A 15,262-nucleotide genomic window follows, 5' to 3' on the forward strand; every position below is an offset into this window, starting at 1 on the left:
CATAACTTGGGCGGAATGACTGACAGATGGAAGAATGAAGTAAGGGAGGAAAACCGAGAAAGAAAAATAAAGCAGGGAATCAAAATGTGTTTTTTGAGAAAAGACAGAGTTACAAGGGTTGGTGGAGAGCCAGAGGAAGGATGAAAAAGGCCACGTCTGGGATTTAAAAAAAATGGAAGATGTAGGCGGTTGGTCAAAGACGGCAATTTTCTTTATATCTGCCAGTCCACTTCAAGTGGATCTATTCCACCTCTAATGAGCTCAGGCTCACAACAGACAAGTTTAACAGAGAAATTAACGGAGAGGGCTTTTTCAATGTGAGCTGAAAAATCCAATGTTGTCCATTTTCCTCATTTATTCATTGTTCTGCTTATCTTCGTTAGGGTTGCAGGTCTGCTAGGCCTATCTCAACTGACTGATGGCGAGAGGTGGGGTGGCTCATGTTTCATGAATTTTTTTTTCAAGTTACAAACTTTGGGAAATTGTCAAAGAAAGTGGCTGTCATAATTATTTCAGAAAAACACCGTTCCTCTTTGAAGGAATATAGCCAAACCGTGGGAGTGGTTTCGCCTTGACGAAAAGTTCAGAACCAAAATATGCTTCTTGCTTGTGACAATAATGCTGTATAGTTTGGAAAAAATATTTATATTTTATCCCATTGTGGGTAACTGTGTTTGTCAATAACGATGCTGATCCCAGTCCTTCTGATTATATGAAATGAATTGTAATTATCTTATATATATATTGCGCGTCGTCCCGCACGTGGTCTGTCCTTCCGTCTGTCCCTTTTCAAAACGTACCTACTTCACCGCGCCGCCACTGCGCCGCTCAGGCAGTGGCTCACTACGATCGCGCGGGCATCTTAGCGAAAAAATGTTGTCTACCCACAAGCATTGCAATGAAATTGTTAGTTATTTAGTAGAGCTAAACGTCTCTTTATTTTCGCGATAAGCAATGAAAATGAACAAAAAGTTGAACCAAGCAACAACACTTTTGTGGGCCGAAGGCCCACCTTACCAGCCTGCCCCAGGAACTAGCTGATGAGCCGCCCGGAGGGCGGCGAACCAGCTAGTATCATATAAGAGGAAAAAAAACAATACATTACAGATCAAAAAATTAGTACAAGAGTCATGCAAATGCATTCAAACACAACACTGGCCAAACAAATACCATTAAAATATTTGGCAGTGCAACAATTTGTCAAGGAAAAGTGCAAAGAAACAGATGAATCCAGGAACGCATTAATTTTCCACACTTCGGACACGCTACGCTGCCATGGCTCCGTCAGCCCGGAAAGGTTGTCATATATTACCCGCCAAAGAGGCGCACCATTGAACAATTAGAAGAAAATTGTAAATGTCTTAATATACTTAAAACAATGTCAACATTTGTGGTACTGCCGTATACCACTGCTATATCTGACCATTACCGGTACTTCATAACATTTTATTAGTTCAAGGCCATCATCGTGACCACAATCAAAGCAAAAGCAGCCACAATATTAGCTCTGTAACCACGATTGCGCTCTCTCAGCTACTGCCTCTACCAACAGTTTTCTTTTCTTCTTATCAGGGTTTGATTGATAATCTCACGAATCATTTCAATGCCGTACTGTTAAATGCGTTCGACATGGTTGCACCAGTGAGACTTAAAATCCATCCTAAGAGGCTTACTCCATGGTTTACAGTTAAAATACGCACTCAATGATGTCGGAAACTTGAGCGCAAATGGCGTGCGACTAAACTCGACGTCTTCCATCAGGCCTGGTGTGATAGCTTGCTGAAATACAACAAAGCACATGTTTTAGCCCAAACTAATTATTTCTCAAAAATAAATCAGTCTCAATAAATAACCCAAAATACTTAATTGACACAGCGGCATTGCTAACGCAACAGCAGCCAACCTCCAAAAGCTCAAAAACCCCATTCAGCTCAAGAAGAATTTATGCAATTTTTTACTCAGAACATTCAGCTCATTAGGGATGAGATTAAGGACACTGTCCCAAATACCCAGTCAAATTCTGCGATGAACGATGTTAATTAAGGCTCACAGTTCTCTGAGACCTCTTTCTCATTTTAAATAAGTATCTCTGGAAAGATTGACAAAACTGGTTCGTGCGGCAAAACAGACAACTTGCGTGCTCGACCCGCTTCCTGGCAAATTCGTTAAAGATCTGTTTATGATCATCGTTGCGGGAGAGAAACGGCTACAGGAAAGCAGTTTTTGAAGGGATTGGATGACTAGAAGGAAGAAATCTTGGAGCTGTTCTAGTCTTTCTTTCACGAGAGGGAAGACATTTTGAACATAAAGCTGTGCTTCATTAAAAACGTCAACTGGGATGTGTCATTTTTTCTGATTGTGCTTTATTGCTGTTTGAAATAGAGCACTCTTTTATTTACTTGGAGGAGACAGGACTGAATTCACAACTTACCTTTTAGATTCATTTTAAAAACTGAAATATTTGCTTTTTTTGGTGCAAATTTTACAAAGGTCTGCAAAAATTTGACTGCGTCAAAGGGCAAAATGATCATAAGGACGCTGCTGTTTTACACATCGAAAAAGGCTGTGCTGATGAGAGAATCAAGAAAATTTGACCTTTTCAGTTTGATTCACTGCAGCTTTAAAAACAACCGTAATATTGAAATCTGATGTTAACGAGGTTGCTGATGGTGTCGAGGTGCACTGGCCTGACTTCCGTGCAATCTCCTGGGTTCCAGTCCCGATTCAGTGACAGTGCGAATGGCTCACTGTCTCTATAGCCGCGTTTTGGTAACGGATTTATGCATGCAAAAACGGGAGCAAAGATTCAGCACCCCTATACAGTAGATATGACTGATTTGCTAACCGTGTCAGCCAAACACTTGAAAATGCCCTGCAGTTAATTTCTGCACATTGTGATGTATCTACAACTAGGTTCATTTTACAATTTTTGTAGTAATTTATCAAATCTGAGAAAATTGCAATATCTGATTTTGCACCTTTGAATGGCAACATCTGCATCATGCAAAGTGTGCTGGCAAAATGAAAGCAGAACCTTTCCATGGGGCTCGTATATGATACGTTTTTTTTTAATGCCAATTAAAATTACCCCAAGGAAGATGAGGCAATTTACATAACGGCCTATTCTAGGGTTAAGGCAATGCAACTTAAAACGAGACCACACAGTTATGCTGTCATCAATCCAAAGTGTTTTATGATCACGCACACACAAAAACAAAGAACAATACAATATTAATAGGGAAGTGCTTCTTTCAAGTAAGCCAAGGTCAAAATAACAAACAAAACACAACTAATCTAACTGTGGACAGTCATTTCATGTCATCCATTGGGACACGGGATGGACACATATGCCCAGTTGCCACAAACCCTGGACAAGTTTAATCAGTCAAAACCTGCTGCCCATTTATCGGAGTTGATTCATCTGCCCAAGATGCTAGGCTTTGTGCTGCTGCCGGGACCTGCAGACTGAGCACAGGTGAGAGTGCAAATGTGCGTGCGTGTCATGCATGGAAAAATGATTGACACATCATTAGGTCATGGTTTCTGTCTACAGTCTCTGATTAGCCAATTTTGTAGCACCATGACACCTTTTTGATTCATGATTACAATTTTAATTAGAGGCATAAGATGGGAATTTTTTTTTTGTATAATCTACTGTCATATGCTTTCTTTTTAGACTGCAAACTCTAAAGTGGAAGTCAAGTTGAACATTTTCTTTGCATTAATGTTCTATGCCACTGCTAGTCTCAACACGGTATTCTGATTATTTTTGCGTTTGTGAAATATTCAGCAGAAATTCCACTCATTTTATTATTTTTTTTAATGCATCTCAGGGTGCAGCCCTTTTTGTCCTGCACTGCAACCGGCTGTAAGATGGAACTGATGTCACAGTGTCCACGGGCCCGAACGTCACATGACAAAACCAGAAAACAGGTGACGTGGCCACCATGTTGGGGACCCCTACCCTATACCATATGCAGTACAGTGCATACCCAATTCAGTGTCTGTTTTTCTCCTTGGGTAATGATTGCAAAAATCTCCCTCTGGTGTCAAACTCTATCCACTCCAACTCTACATAGTCAAGGTCAGGCAAGTGAATTAAAATACAAGCACAGCTTTGAGTGCCCTGGGACTCTAAACAAATTTGAAAATGTTAACTAATTCCATTTGTGTGTGTATGTGTGTTTTCCAAACAAAATATCCAGGGTTTTATCTTAATACAGGAATTAAATATCAGAGTTAGAGGCTTTGCAAATCTGTTGTTCATGTATCTGTCAGTCCGGGAATATGGCCTTGAAAAGATAATCTTAATTTAATTTTCCATAATTCCATTTGTGATTTTTATTTTTTTTCACCCTTCTTCACTGACAGAAATAACAAATGACAAACTATTTAAAACAATTTGAGCTTAAATGATGCTTTGTTTCTCACAAAATAAGCTTTGAAGTACCCCCAATGAACCCTTTATCAACTCCCACAAATTTAATAGAAATATATAATTTTGTATGTATTTATTTGTTATTGTACATGCAAGTGCTTCCTAATGGGAAAAATTATGCTTTTGTCAAAATCTTTTGTCTGTATGTAAAAATACAACATAAAATAACATGCATAAAACGTTTTTATAAAACAATTAAAAAATGTTCACGATCAAATCAGCAGTCATACTGCATGGCTTATATGGTGAATGTCTTTCGTTATCTAGACCACAGACCCTGCAACTCTTGCACGGGTGAAGCAGCGGGAACTCAGCAAAAGATTTGCAGCTTGGCAAACAAACCTTGAGTCAAAAGTTTCCAGTAGCGTCGGCAAATCGCGGCCTTTTCAGAACACAAAAGGACACCATGTCGTTGGCTATGTTCACTGTGACTCAGCCCTTGATTGCCTTCCACCGGGCTCCTTTCTTGTCATACGGAAATCAATGTGTAAATGATTCAGCTCAGAATGTCTCTTTGCGGGAAATTAAGTGGCTATTTGCTTTTTTTTTTTTTCAAAGAGTGCTCAGAAAGGTTTCTCAGTTAGCATGATTGACTGTTCTTTTGGAAATCAAATCTTCCCTTGTTCGCATCCATGTTGATGGAAAAATGTATGCACATCAGTGGGGATGTGCGACGAACCCGACTTTAGGAAAGTGGCAACACTGGCCAGGGCCGACCGGTGATTGACTGACCGCCCTGTCCAGGCTGTACCCCCCTCCTCTTGCCCTAAATCAGCCGGAATAGACTTCAGCTCACTCAGAACCCTAATGCGGACAAGCATGATAGAACATGGATGGATGGCAGGTGACGATAAGATACGAACTCTATTATTAGTCTCGTAGTGGAGAAATTCCCAATTCACAGCAACAAAGTTATGAAAGAAAGAAGCAGAAGAACAAAATATAGGAGCTGCTAGAAAGGCAGTCACTCTCACGGAGCCATCTTAACACAACGCATAAGACACAGACAGTCGTGCAATCTTAATCAGTTTGAAGCAGTTATAGATGAAAGAGGAGAGGATCAAAGTGTCCTTTCACCAGTGGATGAGAGACGTCATCCTGAAAATGGGCACACGTCTGCGCCCATTGACGAAAAAAGAGATTGGCTCACATCTCCTGTCTCATGTAAATCCACTTCAATTCCAAGCCGCGACTCCCAGTTCCACATCCGCATCAACGCTCTGCGTTGACGCTTCTTTCTTCTCAGCTCCTCAAGCCTTGCATCCATCCACCCGCAGACCGTCCAACAGCACCGATCTCTCCGCTGAACAAAGCGGGGCTGTGTCAAATGCGGCCCATTACAGGCGCAAAACAACACAAGCGCCCCAGAGCTGTCCAGCCAATGACAGTCAAATGGCACCGACATTATTCCCAATCAAAAACAGTGCTGGTATACCCATGCTGCCGAGAAGGCGCAACCACCAGGGCACAGAATCTCCTTTTAAATGAATGTCGTGGCCAAAAAATGCTGAAAAACAATCCACATCCGGTCAATAGAATGCAACAACAACACAAAGTGACCAAAAAAAAACCCCACACACACAAAAACAACAACAAAAAAAGAAAGGCTCATGAGGGTGCTTGCCGATGGCTGCCTACTCGGGCGCCATTTTGGACTTCTATTTGGACATATATTATAGGTTGGACAGATCCCCAATTCTACGGTTGAGCAGAGACTGCTTGTTGTAGTGCATAGATGTCAAACTCAGGTCCTGGAGGGCCGCTGTCCTGCATGTTTTCCAAGTCTCCCTGTTGCAACACACCTGATTCAAATGAACAGGTTCAATGGCAGGCTTGTGCAGAGCCTGCTGATGATCTGATCATTTGAATCAGGTGTGTTGCAACAGGGAGACTTGGAAAACATGCAGGACAGCGGCCCTCCAGAACCTGAGTTTGACACCTATGTTGTAGGGCAATAGCAACCTTGAACATTGTGCCAAGTACAGCATGGATTCAGCCAACTTTACCTGCATTGTTGGTGACCTTAAAATCACAGTGCACTCCGACAGAAGTGACCTTTCTAATTATAGCAAAGAAAAAGTACCGGTACTGCTTGTTCGACACTGCAGAATAAATAAATATAAGAGAGATAGATACTTAAATATCCCAGTCTTGTTGATCTTCCAATAAATGGGTTTAAATTAATTTTACAAATAAGATGGAATGGATGAATATTTTTTCTGGCTGGGGAACAAAAAAGTGTCTCTCCATGAAGAGAGACACCGGACACATTGAAGCAGAAGGCACACCAGCATGACTTTATTTGTTAATTAAGTCTACCTCAAACACAAACAGGATTAGCCCGGATCTAAGGGCAGCTACAGTATTTTGTGTGGTTTATTAAGTAATCAAATGCTCTCACTCTCTCACTCTCACTTTCACAGGTGTGCGTGTGCGCGCACACCCCCCCCCCCCCACACACACACAATTCTTATATATTTTGTTATTATTTCATGTTTTGAATGTGAATTTTGAGTTGACAGTGTAAAATGTAGGACACTACAACAACAACAAATGTTAACAGATCATTGTTCCATCCACAATAGGTTTATGGTCGGCAACCCACGGCTCTCGAGCCACATGCGGCTCTTTAGTGGCGCCCTAGTGGCTCCATGAAGATATTTCAAAAATGTTTGAAAGTGGAAAAAGATGGGGAAGGGAAATATTTATTTTAATATGGTTTCTGTAGAATGACAAACATGACACAAACATTCTTAACGTTTTCCAATGCTGTAAAAATGTGTAGAACATGTATTAAATTTCAACATTTCTGTCAACGAGGATTTGCGTCATAGCCTGCGACACACGTTTCTCTTAGCAAGGTGGGATGCCAGGCAGGTGGCTGTTGAAATAAAAAAACTGTGTTTCATGTACAATTCACAGAGGGTACTGGCAAAGAATGTGAATGTGGAGGGCCGAAAGAATCATTTTTAAACGGTACACGTGAGCTGAGATACTTCGCACACTGCAAAAGTGTGTTCCATGCCTCGTTTATCTTAGGGGCCGTTATGGATGTTGCTTATTATGTCATGCGTGTCAAACGGGTCTATCGCGGGAGGTTGGTTGATCGAAAAGTACATCTTTGTTCAAAAAAGGTTGGGCACCCCTGCTCGACAGGATGCACTACAGGGGAAAAATACAATTTAATCATGAAAGGTCATAGTGGATTTGTAGCCAACTTTAGTCATTTTGATAGTAGGCTCGTATAGCTATTATAGACACATACAGCATGTGTTGCCTTCATCATAAGGCTTATAAAAGGCTTTTAATTTTATGCGTCACAGACATACTTGTTTTTTTTTTCTTCTTTTTGGTCCAATATGGCTCTTTCAACATTTTGGGTTGCCGACCCCTGGTTTAGACCACTGAAAGTGATGAATCGTGACTGCCATGACCCTCCCCCTCCTCCTCCTCCTCCTCATCATCATACCACCAAGTTGTAAAGTACTGAAAAGACACACACTGAAACACACACACTCACCCTGCAGACATATCTCCACCATTACTGGGCCAGGAACTATTACAGAAGTGCTGCGGTTGCATCTGCTCCTGAGTGTGTGTTCAGCCCTGAGCGTGTCATCTATTTCAGCAACCTTCCCCTCTCTTGGCATCAACGCAACTGAACACTCAGCGCCTCTCAAGTCTGCAGGTTGCAGAAGGACTTACCTTATGTTTCAGAACGGATCTGAAAAGACACCGTGTGGAACAGAGGCACGAGTCTTTTTGTCAAAAATGTAACTGCTGACAGATGTGTGATTCACTTGTATTCTTTGGCGTTTGACTCAGCATGACTTAGATTTGCTCTTGATTTTACTGCTTGGTGCTTTCTACCGCCTTATTACTTATTACTTATTACTGATTCGTCTTACTGTTTATTGTATATGTTAAATCGCTCCATGTACAGCACTTTGTATGCAGCGATGGCTGTTTGAAAGTGCTCTATAAATACTGTTGACTTGACTTGACTTGATTCATAGAATCGTTTCTAAATACATATACGGTACATTGTTTGAAGGTTAATTCCTGAAAATCTGAAAAGATTTATGTTTCAGTTGTATTGAATCATATCTACTGTATATAGTGAGATACCTTATAGCAATAAATTATTTTTCACCATTTCTGTGTCCCTGATTTAATGTCTTCGGGCGGTAGGCGGGGTACACCCTTAACTGGTTGCCAGCCAATCGCAGACTATCATGAAATGTGAATGAAAAATAAATAAAGAGCAGGCAAGCATGACAGTCATGACTCGAGCTTTTCTTGGATTTTATTTTTTTATTAAGTCATTGCATCCACTACAGGCCATGACAGCAGATTAAACATCAGTAAGGGCACTTGACCTGGCAAGAGAGAGAGAGATCACATCAGTCATGACAATGGCTTATATGAAAGTTAATACAAAACTATTGTTTACGTTTAAGCAAAAATAATGTTAATATACAACAACATTCCCAAGCAGTATCACAGATGATTGCTTATCACTGTTAAACATTTTAAAGAAAAATATTTTGGTCAACAGGGCAGTGTGTGTGCGTGCATGTGTGTGTGTGTGTGTGCAAACAAGGGATGCGGTTTGTTGGCGATCACTCAGTAAGATAATCAATTCTAAAAAGATTTGTATGTGACAACCCTTGTGGCATTTGACAGTCGAGCGGGCGTGGTTTTCGTGCATTCAGCAGACACGCCAACAGCATTTGAGACTAGCAATAAAGGCTTGATTTTTCATGAGTTTGAAGCCTCATTTTCTGTACTCGCTGAGTTATTTAATCGTTCAGATTGGGCAGGGATTTTAATACTCTTGTCTGGGGTGTGTCAAATTCAGAGGACATTCATTTTTGCTCTACAGGGTCTTGAATATAACGTCTCTTCTGCATGCAGATGGATGCATTTGTGCGCTTGTGGGTGCACGTGTATTAAGAAGCCCGTTAAAAGAAAGACCACAACTAAACACACTCTTCCTACATTGTAATCACAGTGACACTGAAAACCTGTTGAAGAGCAAACATATACAGTAGTGCTAGTAGATTATCTTGGAGTGGTTTTCGAATATGAAATGCGGTCCAAGCACCAACCCAAAAGGCAAACACACAATGGCAGCCACCATTGTCATAGCTTTTATTCTACATCAGACAGTACATTTCACAAACATGAGAGATGATGCACGCGCACATAGGGTGGCATGGTTTGTGTGCGTGTGTTTCGTATGTAAGTGTGTGTGCAGGTCACAAAGTATTATAAGTGCTACACTGCCATCTACAGGCAATTTTTGCTCAGATAGGCCTTCAATTCACTCTCACTGCGGGAACAAGGAAGGTGTCCTCGGTGTACGTCTGTGCACGTGTGCGTGCGTGTATTGCATTGTGTGCGCAAGAGATTCATCAGCCACACTGGAGAAGCTGTAAACTGGAACAGATGAAGAATAATAACATTGTTGTGTGTGTGTGCGAACATGTCCACTCTCTCCTTTCTGAGTAACAGTTCTACGGCCAGACATTCTTATCCTTGGAGCGCCTCTCCACCCCATGATGCTTCTCTTCTTCTTTGGTCAATTAACATGTTGACTGTATAAAACCACATCTTCCTTAGATGCTCTGCCTACCAAAATGTGACTCACAATTACCGCAGTGAAATATTGTTCCATTTCCTTTTCAGGTCCTTTATGGAAGAGTTTGCCACTCCAGAGATTTAATTAAAGCTGTTGTCAACACTTCTCTGATACACACACCCTTTGTGATACAGAATGTTTTCTCCAGTATCTGGTTTGCGACACGATCTTAGTCTCTACTCTCTTGCAGAATCGTGTGTTCCCTCTCTCACACGTCCCCTTATGTACTATTCACCTGGTGTGTGATTTTCCTCCGAATACACCCACATAAATATAGTCCCATTTGGAGCCTTGATTGTGTTCCTCGGCACGGCCACCAGTCTTTTTGCTTGTAAATTGCAGCCATAGCAAGCCAGGGTTAGCTGAGAACAGTGATACCATTTTGGACTGAGTGTATCGACTGAGTTACTTACACACCTTCTTCCCTCTCTGTCACATCCTCTCTTTAATTCTCACAAACTGTTTATTAATCCTCTCCCACAGAGACACAGCTTCCGTCATCGTCTCTCTCTGACTTCCTCTCCCTCTGCTGGGGTTAATGCATGACATGGCAGGAGGCAGGAGCTTTAGCCGTGGGGGTTAGGAGAGGTGAGGAGATACTCTTCCTGTCATCTCCCACCAATTATTCGCACTCACCAGGCTAATGCTTTCCAGAAACTTGGCAAGGAACACGATGATACTAGTTTATAGGATTATGTCATGAGATTGGGTTCTGAGTCTGGGTCGACACTGGGTTTGAGCTGAGCTGTAACAAATAGGATGCAGTGAATCCCTGCATATTTGTGATTCAACATTCACATTTTTTTTAAAACGATACTTGTTGACAGGAAACAGAAAAACTCACCTATTCTCTTGGGAATGACCTGCCACTGAACGTTCGGCAAGCCCCAGCAGTGTCCATCTTGAAAACGTGTCTTAAAAGTCATTTTTATTCTTTGGCTTTTGACTCGGCATGAGAATTTCAATGTTGTTTTTGTGCTTTCTGCTGTCTTTGTTATTATTGTGTTTGTGTTTGTTGTTGTATGAATTATTTTTGTGCTACTTGGGTCAGCTTGCTACATATATGACTTAAGATCGACACGTGCGCATACGCAGACACCGAGATGAGCGAGAGCCGGCCGGAACTTCACTGAACACCAACGAAACCGAAACACACAGACATACCCCCCCCCCCACCCTCCATTTCCTCCTCCCAGCACTTCACTTCGACATGGGACCAGTCTCCAGGTCGATCGTGATTGACGTATTGGGCACCCACATGGTTTTGATTTCAGCACGGTGTATGAGTATCTGTTTTTTTTAACTTTATTTGGCTGTTACTTCGCAAAAGATCTGCGATCCCTAGGCTCAAAGGTGCGGATCAAACCGTCGCCAATTCCTAGTGGATCGCAGTGAAGTCCATAAGGGAGCCTCCACGCCGAATTGACGGGACTTTCCATCACTGGAGAGTTGGTGCGAAGTGGTAATGACCTTCGGGTCAGCAAAATCCCGCGGGACCACGTCCGGCGGTATACAAATCCACCGCAGTCCTGGCGTTAAGCGCCTAGGAAGGCGGCGGACCGGATCCCCAAGCCGACCATCCACCTTGGGTTATGAAGGAATGCCCACCCTTCAAAATAAAACACAGGGCCCGGCGCACCCTCGGGCCAACCTCGGGTGCTGCAGACCCCCTGGACCACCACCGTCGGCCACCGCGCTGCCGTGGACCCTGGCCACGGGGTCGAAGTGCGGGGGCGGGATTGCGACCCGTCCCCCTCCCTCACGCTACATAGCCCCCAGATATTCGGCTGTGTGTTTGCTTGTTTTGCACCCGTCTGTGACAAAATAGATTCTGAACATCAATGGGCTGTCACCACCATACCGCTGCCAAAGGTTTACTACTTCAGCCGACCACGGCAAATTGGGCAAAGGAGCAAAATTATTGCCTCACATGCGTCAAACGTACCGCCCAGCCCGCAACCGCACCTGACAATGCGAAGTGTCTTTTTTCTAAAAAGAAATCCGCTGCCAGAGACATTCAGCTCGCGTTTGGTCTGCGCAGCATTAGGGCCAATATTGCAGAGTAATAGTGAGTGTTGTAAGCAGGTAAAGAAAGCAGTGGTAGCACTAGTTCAAACACGGGGGAGGAAAGTGCCATGTAACAGAAGAGTCTCTGGTCGGATGATTATGAAGGCAAGTTTTATCAGACATTGGTGAGGTCAGCCATAATGTATGCGTTAGAGCCAGTGGCACTGAAGAGATGACAGGAGGCAAAGATGGAGGTGGCAGAGATGAAGATGTTGAGGTTCTCTTTAATATGCTCATCAGAGGGAGTTAGATACCAGACTTAGATGGTTTGAACACATTCAGAGGAAACGAGTCTATAATGGCAGATGGTTGATGATGATGTTGGAGCTACAGGAAGACTTCAGAGAGAATTGGGAGATGCAGAGAGTGAAGACATGAGGTCGTGGTAAAGAGGAGGACGTCTTGGATAGAACAGGATGACTTGCTGCGGCAGCACTTCATGGGTCACGCAGTTAGGAAAAGAAGAACAGTGTGTTTTCTTCGGAATGAAAAAAATGGTTTATCGACCAATTGTTAAAAGATATCAGAAAAATTATAGGTGACTCTTCCCAATCAGATACGCCTTCAAACATAAAATGTTCTCTTCATAAAGAGCACTACGATATTGTCACCTTCCTAAAACAATGGCCTAGAATCATTACATTTTTCAGAAAACCGAAACCAGAACCTAATAGCGATTATAATGTATTAATGAATAATTTCATTTCAGGGGTAGAATTGAATGATCTGTTTAACTAAGATTGGAGCCAATTTTAGCATAGGCATCATAACATCCATCAATCCATCCATTTTCAGCGTCGCTTTTCCTGAAGAGGTTCACGTAGGGTCGGGGGGTGTTGCTGGAGCCAATCCCAGCTGACTTTGGGCGTAAATCAGATTACACCTCGAAATGGTCGCCCGTCAGTCATAGGCAGGGTCCATACAGAGTCAAACAAGCATTCACACTCACATAAACATTGTCATTTAGTGTGAACTGATCCTGCGCTGACCACACACAAGTCAGGCGAGTGTACCACTACACCATCACCGACCTGCATCATGACATGTTTGAGGTTTAAAAAAAAGTTTTTTTTTTGGTTGCAAAATAAAGGCCCAGCTTGAAAATAAAGACCATGTGAAGGGCAGACATACAGTATATACTGTACATTACAAACTGTAAACTAAGCACACTGACATTCACTGAATTGTGAGTCGCCATGTGAATAGATGAGCGAGTTCAGGTTGTGAGGTTGAAAGGACAAAGAATTAATGTGATGGTGACAATTTGAATTTGTAGTGGATGTTTTTTTTCCATTTACATTACATTTACTGCGTGAAAAAAAATATATATTCATAAACAGACAAAGTGAAATGTGACGATGCAGTTGACGGCATTTGATGGGGCACTAAACATAACAGAATACTCTCCATCAGGGAGCCATCTTTCCCACCTGATGAGTTATTTTCAAAGAAAACCCTTCTCAGGTCTTTTGTCATTCCCTTAACTCATTCAGTACCAGTCAATTCTAGACCAAGTCTGAAAAGACGTTTAAAAACGTCTTTGGGAATGAATGAGTTAATGGCAGTTCACACGCTTCCAATGCTAATGGGAAAAGATTTAAAAGCTATGATAATCCTTTTGAAAAAAATCAAGTCACAGATCACTGACTTCATAAACAATCTCTCCTCTGCCTGGAAAATATGAACGGAAAGTGTGTCTGTGGGGGTTTCATAAATGAGCTTCAGAAAATGCCTGATGTTGAGTGAGGAGCAGAAGTAAACTGGCTCAGGGCAAGGTAACAAACAGATAAATGGCCTGATTTGTTGGCTGATTGAGCACCACTTGTCGATTTCAACTCTTTTCAGTGGCAAGAAAGGGCTCAGTACGGAGTTCAGAAAGGGGGAAAAAAAAGACATGAAAGTACAAAGCAGGCGATAGAAGGAGGTCGCCAAGGAAACAAAACTTTTTAGAAGCAACACAAAAGCCGACATTAGTTGTCTTTTGACTTGGGGGAATTGTAGAAATGACAGCCCACCCCTAAGTTGAAAGAGAAGGCATAAACAAGAAAAGGGCAACAATAAGCTGCAAGGGAGTTCTGAAATATTTTGGGTGCACAAAAGCAAAGACTGAGGCTTCTGAGGAGAGGTGGTATAATGTTCATGTTTGTGTGTATGCGCATCCATGCAACTCCAAAGTGAACATATCTCCGCCCATGTCACCCAGAACAGCAGTTGTCATGGGAACAAGCTGTCAGAGGAAAAGGCACATTTCCATCAGTCTTTGTTCTTCATGTTAATGTAAAACAATGACACCGCCCCCCTTCCCCCGCCCTCACACCCCCAAACCAACACATGCACACTCGTGCACACACACATGAACAAATACCAGATACATTTAATGTTTCTATTTTTATGTATATCACATGCTCAAACAAATGAGAAAATTACAAATGTCAGTCAAGTGCCATTTTGGCAGTTAGTTATACAGTGTGTGTGTGTGTGTGTGTGTGTGTGTGAGCGTTAATATATATGAATATATTAATTTTTATTTTATTTTCAGGAAAAAGTAGCACACACATGCAGTTAAAATCTTTCTTGGATGAACATAACGCAGTGGAGGTTTTTGTCAGGTTTTAAGATGCACAACACAGAGTCAGTTTTTAATGACATCCTCCTGCCGAATGACACTGGAGACTATGTGTGTCTGGCTTTGTTGGATCTAAATGCTGCATTTTATGCAATGGGACCACAATATTCTCTTGGCTAGTTTGCCACACCAGGTGGGCATTGTATATATGAAGAGAGTGAGAGAGAGAGAGAGAGGGGGAGGGAGAGAGAGAGAGAGAGACAATAATCTCCTACCTTTCCTGAATAATAGGAAAAACAGTCACAAGTGAGACAGCCACCTCCTGATTGGAGGTTGGCAGTTGAGTTGGAGCAATGGATGACGTCTGCGGGTAAGTGCTGGGCTTCAACTGGGAGGACATTGACATGGCGGTGGTGGAAAGGTTGTGACTAGAGTCCATACCATCCTCGAAGCAGTGCTAGTACGTGCCGAGCAGTGCTCCATAAGCGTGCAGTGGTTGAGGGGGCATGTCTGAGTCTCAGACAGCCCTCGGAAGTGGCAAAGTTAA

The sequence above is a fragment of the Hippocampus zosterae genome, chromosome 13 (genome assembly GCF_025434085.1).
Source record: "Hippocampus zosterae strain Florida chromosome 13, ASM2543408v3, whole genome shotgun sequence".
NCBI classification, from domain to species: domain Eukaryota; kingdom Metazoa; phylum Chordata; class Actinopteri; order Syngnathiformes; family Syngnathidae; genus Hippocampus; species Hippocampus zosterae.